This window comes from Sus scrofa, chromosome 1 (genome assembly GCF_054392235.1).
Source record: "Sus scrofa isolate SSC_HxYL_T2T_F1_AM1 chromosome 1, Sscrofa_HxYL_maternal_Yorkshire_Landrace_v2.0, whole genome shotgun sequence".
NCBI classification, from domain to species: domain Eukaryota; kingdom Metazoa; phylum Chordata; class Mammalia; order Artiodactyla; family Suidae; genus Sus; species Sus scrofa.
Genome location: NC_139383.1, coordinates 221,504,296 through 221,517,444, shown reverse-complemented (window position 1 = coordinate 221,517,444; position 13,149 = coordinate 221,504,296). Strand labels below are relative to the sequence as shown.

At 34.2% G+C, this 13,149-nt stretch overlaps 1 protein-coding gene across 1 annotated transcript in view; it reads right to left on the bottom strand.

Moving 5' to 3' along the window:
* Positions 1-247: 247 nt before the first annotated feature.
* LOC102165580 (uncharacterized) overlaps positions 248-13,149 on the bottom strand; it is a 1,236,614-nt gene continuing 1,223,712 nt past the window's right edge. Inside the window, exons 5-7 of the transcript XR_014821689.1 lie at positions 7,331-7,403; positions 5,025-5,145; positions 248-2,893 (exon numbers count right to left, since the gene is read on the bottom strand). The gene's annotated coding sequence lies outside the window, so the exon portion shown is untranslated. The remainder of the gene's footprint in view (positions 2,894-5,024; positions 5,146-7,330; positions 7,404-13,149) is intronic.

Sequence of the window (13,149 nt, the reverse complement as noted above, 5' to 3'; positions counted from 1 at the left end):
TCCATATGCTGCAGGCATGGCCAAAAAAGATAAAAGAAAAAAAAAGGAAAAAAAAAAAAAAACCACACATAATTACTTCCTCTCAACATGTATGTGATCTGTGGAAGTTTTCTAATGTGAATAAAAAATTGCTGTGTCCTCAATATACTAGGAGTAGACAGATTTCCAAGAATAATCTTTCTTCTCTCCATCATAAAGAGTGAGGGATTCTTTCTTATTTATCTTGCAGAGGTTCAAGGAAAGAGCATTTTTTTTTCAAATATACTTTATTGATAATAATAATTGCCATGAATGAGCCTCTATTTTATCAGAATTGTTTCACATATAATCTTTAAGCTTTCAAGATGGCTAATATTTTTATTTTATAAGATAATATAATCAGTAGATTCAAATGTTTAATATAATACATGTCAACTAATATAACACAGTTAAGAAATAGCAGAATTAAGCTTTAAAATATGTTCTATTGACTACATAAGCCATTCTGCAATCAGCATACTTTGACAACTCTTCAAGATTTTTTTTTCCTAGAAAGAATAGAAAGAACATTTATTTGGCCACAGAAGTTGGCTTAAGATCTAATATTTATTTGTAATTAACCTCGGGCAAGTCCCTAAGCTATATTTTAGTTTTGTTTTCCAGTTTGTTTCCTAGTTTTGAAAATAATATAATACTGATACCTTCCCTACATGTTAAGTATTAACATCATTAATATACATAGTAATGTATGAAATCTAGACAAAAGATATCAAAATAGGAGATGGCTCTGAGTTTGGGAACTTTCTGTTACTCATTCATATATATTTTCACTGCATCATCTTTGATGCTGAGGACATTTGACTCATTACAAATAAATCTCAGGCTACATATGCTGCTGAGATACTGTGCTGCAATCCCTAAAAGAGCTCTGATTAAAAAAAAAAAAATCCTGTATCTTCAGGAAAAGAGGGAGGTCATGCTTATTTTTGTTTTTATTATGAATGGGAGCCAGGACACATATCATTACAGTTAAAAACACAGATTTTGGGTAAACGGTCAACATTCGAATCCTAGCTATATCTCTCAATGATGACATGGCATTCAATAAATTACTTAATCTGTGTTTTCTTAGATGTAAATTGGAGATAACTTCTGTAACACTTAAATTAGCAAGAGTATATAAATCAATAAGCACAGTGCTTGGTTACTGTGTAGCAAAGACTAAGTGGTAGCTAAAAGTGTCTTTGCCATTACTTTTTTTATTTTGAAATTTTTGCATAATTAGAATAATATTTAAATAAGGAAGTAAGCAAAAGCCTTAGTTGCTGAGAAAAAGAAACATTCATCAACCTTTATCTAGAATACCATTTTTAAAAAACTATTAAAAACTTAAGACTGAACTCAAAGGGGGTGAAAAAACTAATAACATTCTTTATCAAAAATCTTGTTACCAGCAATACTCTACATAAAATATCTATTTCTTTTTTAGATTAAACTCCATGATAAGTTTTAATATCCAGTGCAGAACCAGATGCCATTGGAAAATGCTACAGTACCTTCCAAAACAGTAAGTTACCAGTAGCAAAATAAGACTGGTGAATATAAATGATTACCAATTTGCTTAATTCTTAGATTATTTACTTACTAATAGAATTTGTTTGCTTTGTTGAGGGAAATGGCTTGAATCAAGAAAAGGTATTTGCCCAAAGCAATTAATTTTATTTTTTATAATTCTGTAATTTGTAGATATTTCTTATTCCTTAACTGGTATGTGGTTGATGATTCAGGATGGTGTCACTCATACATAACTGCAGGCAGGCTGCTTGGTCTAGAAGAATTCAGATGGGAAAGTTTGTGTCTGCTCTGTGTTGTTTATGATTCTCCAATAGGCAATTCTGGACTTGTCTTTACATGAGCAATCTCAGGATTCAAAATAGCATTAGGAAAGATTCACTGCACAAATGCTTTCTACCCTCTACTTAGCTCCCTTTGGATACAGCAAAGTGAAGCCCAGATACTAAAGGTGGAGAGATAGACTTTACTTCTTGATGGGAAGCAAGACAAGGTGATATTAGAATTGTACATATAGGGATGGGAGGAATTTATGTTAAATTTTGTACTCTCCCATACTAACTGAGCCTCTTCTAATTATGTATCTGAGTTATGCTGCATATATTATCAATTTTTAGGTTTTAATATAAGACTTAAGGGGAAACACAGACTTATACAAACTTGTACACAGACTAAAAGGCATGTCATAGACAATGATCTAGGAACAGAAAAATGAAGCATTTACTGACTGATGATAATATCATGAAAGGAAGAAAATAGTTAAAATAAGTAGTTTCTTAGTCACTTTGTCTTCACTATTTCATCTTACTTGTAATCTAACCTCATATATACTTATTTTTACCTTCACATATTTTTCATAGGACACATGTTTTTGAATAGAGAATTTTGAGTATATCTAGTGCAATGTGGTAAATATCACCCTTATTCTGTCAAAGTTAATTATGCATTAAATCATTCTTTCAAACAACTTTTGTGGAATACATCCTTGGAACTGTATGTAAAAGAAAAACTATGGCTTCTAGACTCAAGGAACTCATAGTCATGGGAAAAATAAATGTGGAAACAAGTAATCATAATAAAGCCTGATACTCTTATCTCAATAGAATGGTTGAGCCCAGGAACTCAGTCCATGTTTGTAGAATTAATGGCTGTCATATGGATAAAGAGGGTCATTCATTTCAGAGAAAATGAGTAGATTATTGCATAGCCATTCCTATGAGAGTAAAAAGGGTAAGGCAATCTGGGAAAGCATCCAGGGGCATATCCACTAAGTTCTTCAAACAGGTCATTTTCAAGGTGGTGATTTAACCAAAGAACTTCCTCAAAATGATTCATGCTACTGCTAGAAAAAAAAAATAAAAAGAATTATACAAAGGAAAAGTCATAAAAGTAAATATAAATCTTAAATGGAGTGGCATTAATGAAATGTTTAACAATGTATAGAGAAAGAATATCAAACTTGACTTGGGGTTGGAGAGAAAAATATCAAAATTCCAGGAATAAAGTTATAGAAAATAGTAACCATGTCCAAAAAAGGGAATATAACAAAAAGGAATGATGATCAAGAACTAGTTAACATTTCAATATTTGCAACTATAAACCACAGTGACACTGGAGATTTAACTAAATTATAAACTATTGAGTTAGAATTCATAATTTCTTTAAATCAGAGTTAAAATATGTTATCCATTTAAATTTAGTATATATGCTGGATTTCATGAATTAGCATTGTAAGAAATAACATCAAGCAGAATAAGAAGAAATATTTTAAATTCAAAAGAAGCAATGTCGGAGTTCCCCATGTGGCGCAGTAGAAACGAATCCGACTAGGAACCATGAGGTTTCGGGTTTGATTCCTGGCCTTGCTCAGTGGGTTAAGGATCTGGCATTGCTATGAGCTGTGGTAGGGGTCGAAGACGCAGCTCAGATGGCATTACTATGGCTCTGGCATAGGCCAGCAGCTATAGCTCCAATTAGACCCCTAGCCTGGGAACCTCCATATGCCACGGGTGTGGCCCTTAAAAAAAAAAGACAAAAAGAGCAATGTCCCCTTTTGCCATCTATAGCAGTTGCCCAGAGAATTTAATATTAAAGTGCACAATGATACAGGAAATCCAGCAGTTTGTGGGGTAAGTCTTTTGGTATTTTTCTGATTTAAAGCAGTGTGAGGATATTTTTGGTTTGATAGGTTTAAATAGCTTGTAATATACTGTAAAGGGCATGTACTCCTTTAAAAGGAGATTAAAAATATACAGTCTTCACTAAAACCAAAAATGCTATTTCTAATAATTTTGGATATATTTGACATCTTTAAATAATCTAAAGATATTTAAAGATGTGAGATATGAGATATGAGAGCTGATGTTTTTCTTATTCTCTGAAAAATATTGTACAAGGTAGTAGATTTCTGTGATGTGCACTTTGGTTCTTAGATATATTTGCTCCTTAGAAAAATACCATGATATTTGTATTCTGTTTATTGCTTTAGAGACACTGACAAAAATTGTTTCCTTTGGAGTAATCCTGTTTTATTTCTGCATTAAAAATGTGGTAGAGGCTAATGTGGAGAATTTAGTCTGTTGCTTTAAATCAGCAGTGATCTACAGAACTATGAGAGGTCAAGCATTGTTCAGTTTACCTTTGCAACAAATCATAAGGCCACATTAAGTACTTATAGGGTGTTATTAACCAAAGAAAACTTCATGATTGAAAGAGTGAAAACATCGGAAGGAAAGCTTTGGAGGCAGATATTAAAACACATTGCATCAGAATTTAGAACTAGTGCAGGAGGAGATGGAAAATTGTAATAATAAACAATACCAGGTGCTAATAGTTGTTCTAATAATGTTCACATTTCTTTGGAAAGATTTTATTTTTATAAAGAAGGAGGGAAAAATCAGCCTTCACCAGAGAAGTTTGCTAATCTGAATATGTAAATGTGTCTGATGCTTCCTAGCCAATTATCAAACATAATTCTATCATTTCAGGATATAAATACAAAAAGAACATGAAGTGGATAATTGTGTGTGTGTGTGTGTGTAGTACACAATGACATTGGAATAACTCATGATCTCTCAAAATACTTTTTTTGAGTAAATTGAATTTGCTGTGTCAGTTATATTTTTAGAGTAATTCATTTATTCATTATCATGTATTTCAGAAAATACTTAGTATCTACCATGAGACACATACTGTGCCACAAACTGGGTATACAGTGGAAAAAAAAATAACTACACAAAACGAACAAAAAAAAACCAGATAGTCTTGGTTTCTGCCCTCATGGAACTTTATGAAATTTACATTCTGGTGAGGAGGGCTTCAAACCAGATATACCTGGATATAAGGAAGCAGAAGTACCTACTTGGATGGGAATACAAAAGTCAGATGAAGCAATGAAATAATGGACAACTCCTTGGATAAGAGGATTCAATTAGAGCAGCTGTGGAGCCAGATAGATGCTCACATGACCCTACCATCTTGGTTGTACCTCAGAAGTTATCTTCTTGGCATCTTCTATTCTCTTTAGTCATCTTTTTCTGTCTTTTTGCTCCACCAGTTTTCCAGTTTTGCTTCGGATTCTGCTGACTTCAGTCTCTATATTAATTTGTAATTCAACAAAAGGGAGACTTAGGTTACTTATGTACCAACCGTACCAATCAGGGTTTTTATTTATGAGCAACAATATCTGCTCAAAGTATTTTAAAATATTTAAATATTTAAAAATTAGTGGGCAACTCACAGAAAATATATGCAGGACCAGAGAATCAGGACTAGAGTAATGAAGACAAACAAAAGATAATGCAAAAATTATGTGTACAGGACCATATGGCAGTGGGCATGAGCACTTCAGGGGTCACCAGGAAGTGTGAACACTGGATGTTGCTCTTATACAGCTAACTTTTGGAGGCAGGTGTATATGCTGGTATCCTTATCAGAATTGATTCTCTGGAGTTCCTGCTGTGGCTCAGTGGTAAACAAATCTGACTAGGAACCATGAGGTTGCAGGTTCGATCCCTGACTTCGCTCAGTGGGTTAAGGATCTGGCATTGTCATGAGCTGTGGTGTAGGCCGGCGGCTACAACTCTGATGAGACACCTAGCCTGGGAACCTCCATATGCCATGGGTGCGGCCCTAGAAAAGACAAAAGACAAAAGACAAAAAAAAAAAAAAAATTGATTCTCTGCCACACTTGTCTTCTCACAAAATACCCTAAGCATAGGAAGGGTATTCAGATATGGTCAGAGACAAAAAGCCATTATTATATTCACTGCATTTTTCTAAAGGGAAGGCTCCTACTGGACTGAGTTTTGATGTCAGACAACTAACTTACAGGTCCTTTGACTCCATAAAACCCTATTGATTTTGTTGTTGCTTTGGCACAATTATGTCATCAAATTGTTGAAGATAAAAGTAGCACAGTCAAATGATACAAAAAGGTTTGCCCAAGTTCATCTGCAACTATTTCTCTGGAAAAAAAGTAGCTATAGAGCTTCTTGAATTTAGACTCTCTGCCATGCTTATTCAAAATGTGGGCTTGAAAATTTATCATCTTATACCACAGTTATGGAACAATAAGTAAAATTTGTAAATATATATTCTATTGTATTAAAAAACATACAGCAAATTGTGAGAAGTACTTTTAGTGCAATGATAAAAAACGATGAAATGGAAACATGCATTGTGAAAATAAAATAATCCTTAAAGTGAATTAATGCAGAAAACAATTGTCTTTATATTTTGTACTTTTTCTATCTGTGATTCCCAAATTCTCAAAATTATATTCTGAACATTCTAGAATATATTGCAAAGAAGGAAGTCTGACAAATTGCATGATCGTTAATATTCATAAACCCGAACAAAACAATATGAATTACTCAATATAAATACAAGAGTTACTTTTAAAATTGTAAAATTTTTAAAACTTTTTTTCACAAAAAGAATTAGTTCCCTCTGATACTTCATGAAAGATCTACAACAATTTGAACAATATAAACAATAGCAGCAACAAAAGCTTGTATAACAAATGTGTGTTTCTCTCAAACAATCTTTATACTGTCTCTAATTTTATGTTATAGCATGTGCCAAAGCATAGTTCTAGTAAAAAAAAATATACCAAGTATCAATACACACAGCCTATATATGTGATTTTCTAATGGTCTGCCCTAACAAAAGGAGAGATTTTAAATACTACATAGCTTTGATTGACAGATCTTGTTTTCTATATCTATACAAATTAGAGAATGAATAAGCATGGCAGAGAGTCTAAAAGACAGTGCTATTAAGGAAGTGATGAGCTATATACTTCCACATTATAGGCTGTAACATGAATCTTCTCAACCATTTGGCAGACATTAATCAGAAGTAATATTAGATTATACTCATCACCAATTATTTGGAGCACATGTTTTTATGTTGTTAAATGTTCTATCAACCTGAACTTGATTTTCCCACCTAAGCAAGATAAGAAATCTGAAAATGCTTTTCACACTTAATACAACGCAGTATATGAAGCTATTACTATACATCCTCTACATCTAATCCTCATGTTATCTAATTGTGTTAGGAAGCAATTCTTCCTATCACAGTCAGAAGGTGATGAGTAAAGACATTATACTCTGAAGTTTCACCATGAAGACATCTCAAGATAGGTGACTTTAAAGAACTTAGCAAATTCTTAAGCCAACCTTGTGGAGGTTATAAAATGGTCAAGTGAGTGAATATTTTGGAGGAGAAAGTGCACATAACTACCAAGCAATCAGGAATAGTTACATATCCTTACCTTAGCCTTGGGAATGAAACTTAAACAGCATTATTGTAGTTTATGGAAAGAAACAGGAATTTGTGTATCCAACCTAGAAAATCCAAATATTGTGATATCGGTAAGCCAGCCACAATTAGATCTGCCAAAGGCTATTCTTAGAAGGATACATCCCATATTTCCTTCTGCCAAAGGAAATATGGGATGTACTGGTGATTCTTAAGGCATACGTGGCCAAGAAGGAAGATAACTCAGTGAAGTGACTGTCTTTCTACTGGTTATCTCTGGATTCCTGACTTCAGCAGAAGGAGTAAGGAACTAGCGGGAGGGAGGATGAACAGTGTCATCAAGGACACAACTGGTAAAAAAAAAAAAAAAAAAAAAAAAAGTCCCTAGTTATACTGGGTGTAATTCAAGAAAAACAAAATGAAAACAGAATAAACATTAGAAGTGATTATTGAGGGAATGACTCCATTTTTAGTTATGTGCCAGGCCAGATATTACAAAGCCAACAAAGTTAGAGTGATTTTGATCAGCTTAAACTTTTGACTCTTATCCTTAATAGGGGTGGAGGAAGAGAGATGGTGTTAAAGAACAAAAAGCCAATAAAATTCCCTCTCGTACTGCAAGGTGTCTTGCTTCTTGACCCCATAAGCTCTTTGAAAGGAGAGGGGAGAAAAGTTTTATCTTTGAATAAAGAAATGAAGCATTGATTATTATATAAGTCTGGACATTTATAATTTTTTTAAATGTTAGACTGCATTATCTGACTTAAAGAATTACAGGGCTTTTAAATTACCTAACAATGAGCATAAAATCATGAGGACTATAAGAATTTTCTCCCAGGGTCAAGGGAAAGAAGAAATCCACTGAAAAAAACTGTTAAGAGGCAGCAGGAATTAAAAATATAGTTTCATTTTTACTACAACCTATAATACATGCTTGTTTATATATCTGTGTGTGTGTGTGTGTGAATAGAGAACAGTTTTTTAATCCTGTAATCAAAAATTATCTACACATCAGGGTCATTTACATGTTGAAATTATCTCCCCATGAAGTAATAAAGAAATCTCAGTTTCATTCATTTTTAAAATAAATTAGCAAATCACTAAAGAAAGTGAATCCTGGCAAAAGGTTTACATCAAGACACTATGAACATTTAGCATCCATAATATTTATGAATAAGAAAGAAAGGAGACTACATTCATATTTGTTTATGCCATTACAATGTAATAGAAATTTATTCTCCTGAAATCCTGGACATCTGTACTTGTTCAAGAATATCATCCCTGCAACACACAGATAAGTGCACTGCTATTTTTTAAAGCTTCATAAAACTATTTGTGTCACACCTGAGGTCAGGCAAAGTGTTTTAAAGATTAAATTCAGAGTGACTTAATAATAAGTAAAAAAATGAAAACATGCTTTGCTTCAAATTTGAGTTCCTACACAGATCTCTTCACACCTGAATCCAACAAAGAATTCATAAATATCTACCTCTGCCAAACAAGGCACAATTTACAAACAAAATGAATTTTGTTTTTTTTAATTCTATGTCTACCTCACTAATTTTCTTTTATTACTTCCAGTGCATATAGCACCAATGAAACAACCTCAGGAATGAAGCTTGTTATAAAAGTGGGCTTTAGGGTGCATTAAAAATGATTGTGTGTAGACAACAGCACATTAAAATGGGTTTTCATAGGAACAGATGCCAGCTGGCAGGAAATAAAGCACTTTATTGAGTTTTGTAACCAAGACATTTTATGTGTGTACTACAAATACAGCATTACATGTAGGACACTTTATTGCCACTATTGTTATGAAAACAATTCAAAACTTCTTGTGTAGATATATTCTTTTTTTTTTTCATTTCTATCATGTACATGGTAAAGAGAGTCTGTTTTTCAGTCCTATAGCAAAATAGCAATGACTGTTAGAGCCAAAATTAGATTTGTTTATGTTGAAAGCCAACTTCATCCCCCTCCCAAAAATATAACACTGTCAGACAAAAGATACGTATGATATACTCAGAGGGGAATGACTTGATAAGTGAAAACTCATTTTAAGTAATGTTTAACAAGTATAATACAATCTCCAAAATGTATGTATTCTTACATGTTATAAAAATATTGTATGTTGGGGAGTTCCTATTGTGGTACAGTGGAAATGAATCTGACTAGGAACCATGAGGTTGTGGGTTTGATCCCTGGCCTTGCTCAGCAGGTTGAGGATCTGGTATTGCCATGAGCCGTGGTGTAGATCACAGACGCAGCTTGGATCTGGCATTGCTATGGCTGTGGTGTAGGCTGGCAGCTGTAGCTCTGATTCAACCCCTAGCCTGGGAACCACCATATGCCATGGGTACAGCCCTAAAAAGCAAATAATAATAATAATAATAATAATAATAATTTTTATATATATATAGTCTGTTAGAAATTATGATCCTATTAATGGTCCAAATGGTATACCATTTAGAAAAGATGCGGAAATACAAGCAAGGCAAGTACCTCTTGTTTAAATCACCATTTCAAAAGTTTGAAATTGGCCATCCTGTCCCCTTGGAAAGTTTACTCTTCTATATTGCTAACTATACCTAATTTCCTTAAAAATGACTGATCTTACTTTAATTGGAGCACCATGCAGTTTTGGCAATGATCTTAAAACAGGGCTTTATCATTGTATTGTAGAATACTTGGCCCTTCCCGCACTTATTGCTCTGTAAAATTATTAATTGTATTAGCAAACTAATTCTCTCAATAGGATGAATTAAGTATTCTGAAAAATATTTTCAGTTAAAAAGAAAGGAAATCAAAGGAAAAGAACATCTTCCACTGGAAAACACTGAAACATTGTGTGGAAACACAATATTTTGAAAAGTCTTTCAGAATGTATATGCTGATTTACAGGAAAGTGAAGTCCACAGGGGCCACAATTTAAGCAGCAGCAGGATTATACAGTGGAATTGTTGGTACCCAGACACACTGGTCAGTCTTTGTAACCTATAGTCTTGGGAAGTGGTGGCTGCAGTGATAGTATGGTAAAAAGGATAAGGACTTTCCAATTCAGTGTCCTTAGAATAGCAAGGGCTGATATTCCATACTTTTTTTTTTTTTCATTGTTATTTCCCCCAACATACTTTTTTTTTCCCCACTGTAGCGCATGGGGGCCCAGTTACACATACATGTATATGTAATTTTTTCTCCCATTGTGCTGCATTTTGAATATCTAGACATAGTTTTCAGTGCTACACAGCAGGATCTCATTCATTGTAAATCCATTCCATGAGCAATAGTTTGCATCCATTGACCCCAAGCTCCCAATCCCCCCTACTCCCTCCCCCTCTCCCCAGGCAACCACAAGTCTATTCTCCAAGTCCATGATTTTCTTTTCTGTGGAAAGTTTCATTTGTGCTGTATATTAGATACCAGATAGGAGTGATATCATATGGTATTTGTCTTTCTCTTTCTGACTTATTTCACTCAGTATGAGAGTCTCTAGTTCCATCCATGTTGCTGCAAATGGCATTATTTTGTTCTTTTTCATGGCTGAGTAGTATTCTATTGTGTATATATACCACATCTTCCGAATCCAATCATCTGTTGATGGACATTTGGGTTGTTTCCATGTCTTGGCTATTGTGAATAGAGCTGCAATAAACATGGGGGTGCATGTGTCTTTTTTAAGGAAAATTTGTCCGGACATATGCCCAAGAGTGGGATTGCTGGGTCATATGGTAGTTCTATGTATAGATTCTAAGGTACCTCCATGCTTTCTTGCCATATACTATGCACTCTATAATTAAACCTGATACCTCCAGGAATTGGAATTTGCTTCATGGATTAAAAATCACAGGTAGGTGCTTAACCAATCATGAATTTATTCCACAAACACACACTGTATGCCAAATTTATCAGACTTAAATATCCTTTTGATGGTGTTATTATGGGACTATTGACTGAAACTACTCACCCTGGCCAGGCACAATAGTAGTTGCTTGCAAAACAGGGAGTCCTGATAAGGAACGTGGGTGCTGCCCTGAAGACTAACCAGGAGGATTTGAGATCAGGGCAAGAGGAGGGATGATACAATCAGCCTCTCAGGATCCTTGGCTCTGGAATTCATCTTCACTGAAAGTTGTGTACCACCAAGAAGAACCATAGGCCAAACCAAGTACAGTCTGAGCAAGACAATCATTGAGAGGCAACCTGGAAACTAATTCCATTCCTGTAAAACCAGAAACTGCAAGCCACGTGGCAGAGCAGTTCTCCTGGGTTCCCTGGCCTTGCTGCTCTCCACCCAGGTACCCCTTCCCAATAAAGTCTTTTGTTTTGTCAGCACATGTGTCTCCTGAGATAATTTATTTCTGAGTGTAGACAAGAGCCCATTCTCAGGCCCTGTAGGGGTCCCCTTTCCTGAAACACAGAGATAGGACATTGGCACTTGAATAGATGAAAGGCAGAATTTTTTCCAGTTTATAGCTTCAAAGGAGAGAAGGCTGCCAAACAGGGCCACATGGAAGATTGCACACAGGGATAGGGTAATAGCAAATTGCAGTGGAATGGGACAGTTTGTGTTAGTTAATTGGGTTTTGTGGTCTTCCTGTGGACTGGCTAATTTGAATAATTTCTGGAGTAAAGGAGAAGATGCCTCTAGTTGTCTGGGTGGAATTAGAGTATGCACCAATTAGGCCTGAAGTGTGGAAGCCCCCATAACCAAAGTGGTTGAAATGTGAATTTATTTAGCTGTTCAGCGGGGAAACTGACCAGCCTAGCCAGGGTCTCAATACTGAGTCAAGACAGTATTAAAACAAAACAAAACAAAACAAAAACCAAACTCTATTACAATACTTGCAATATAGTAAACACTTGCAGATGCAAAGGGATAACATTTTTAGAGCAATATGATAGAATATGAAATAAGAATTACTATTTTTTTAATTTGTAAATAAATTTGTAGAGGAAGAATGCTGGTATATTAAAAATTATGTCAGAAACTCTATAATTTGATGACACGGTGTTCTTCCTTCCACTCATTTAAGAGCAGTGACAGTCACAGGGCCCAGTCATAGACCTTTAAAGTAGGTCATTTTTCAATCACATTGCTGAACTTGCAGTTTTGTGTGTCCGCTTGTCACCTTGCCAGTACATGATCTTTAATTCTCCTTTTGACTTTACTTATTATTTCTCATGATTAGTTCCAGAACTTGGGCCTTAGTTCTGTTCTAAGTCTACCTGTATTAACTTGGTAAATTTGTCCCCTAAATTGTCCCAGATCTAATCTTCAACTTCTATAATCCTAAAGCTATATAAAAGTTTTGAAGAGATCTGAGTCAAAAGTTTGTGTGAAAGTATTAGCATATAGTGTTAAATCTTGGCAATGGTCATGGTTGGTAATAGAAACACTTTCATATTATTTTAATTATAGACTGCATAATAAGTACTATTTGCTTTTTCATGCCCAATGTCTTTAATTAATGCACATTATATGAAAGTATATTTTATAAGTAAAATGTTGCTTTCTTTCTAGAATAAAATATAATAAATATTTCAGTGTATGAGGAAGTTCATAGATACTAGTTTTTCCATTTTTGTTTGTCGATTCATTTTTTTCTTTGCTCAATAGATCTGCTTTTATTGTTTAATCTTCTTTGTAATGTAATAAAATGTTTTCAAAGAAGATTGAACTTGCCAGTCTAAAAATATGTATGGTTCTGATAGAAAAGGTAAATAAATAAGAAAAACAAGCATACTATAAAGCTTTAAAGAGATAGAGACAATTTGAACCACATAGCAATTTCAAGGTATATTGAACGCATGATAATCTATGTTTCTACTTGA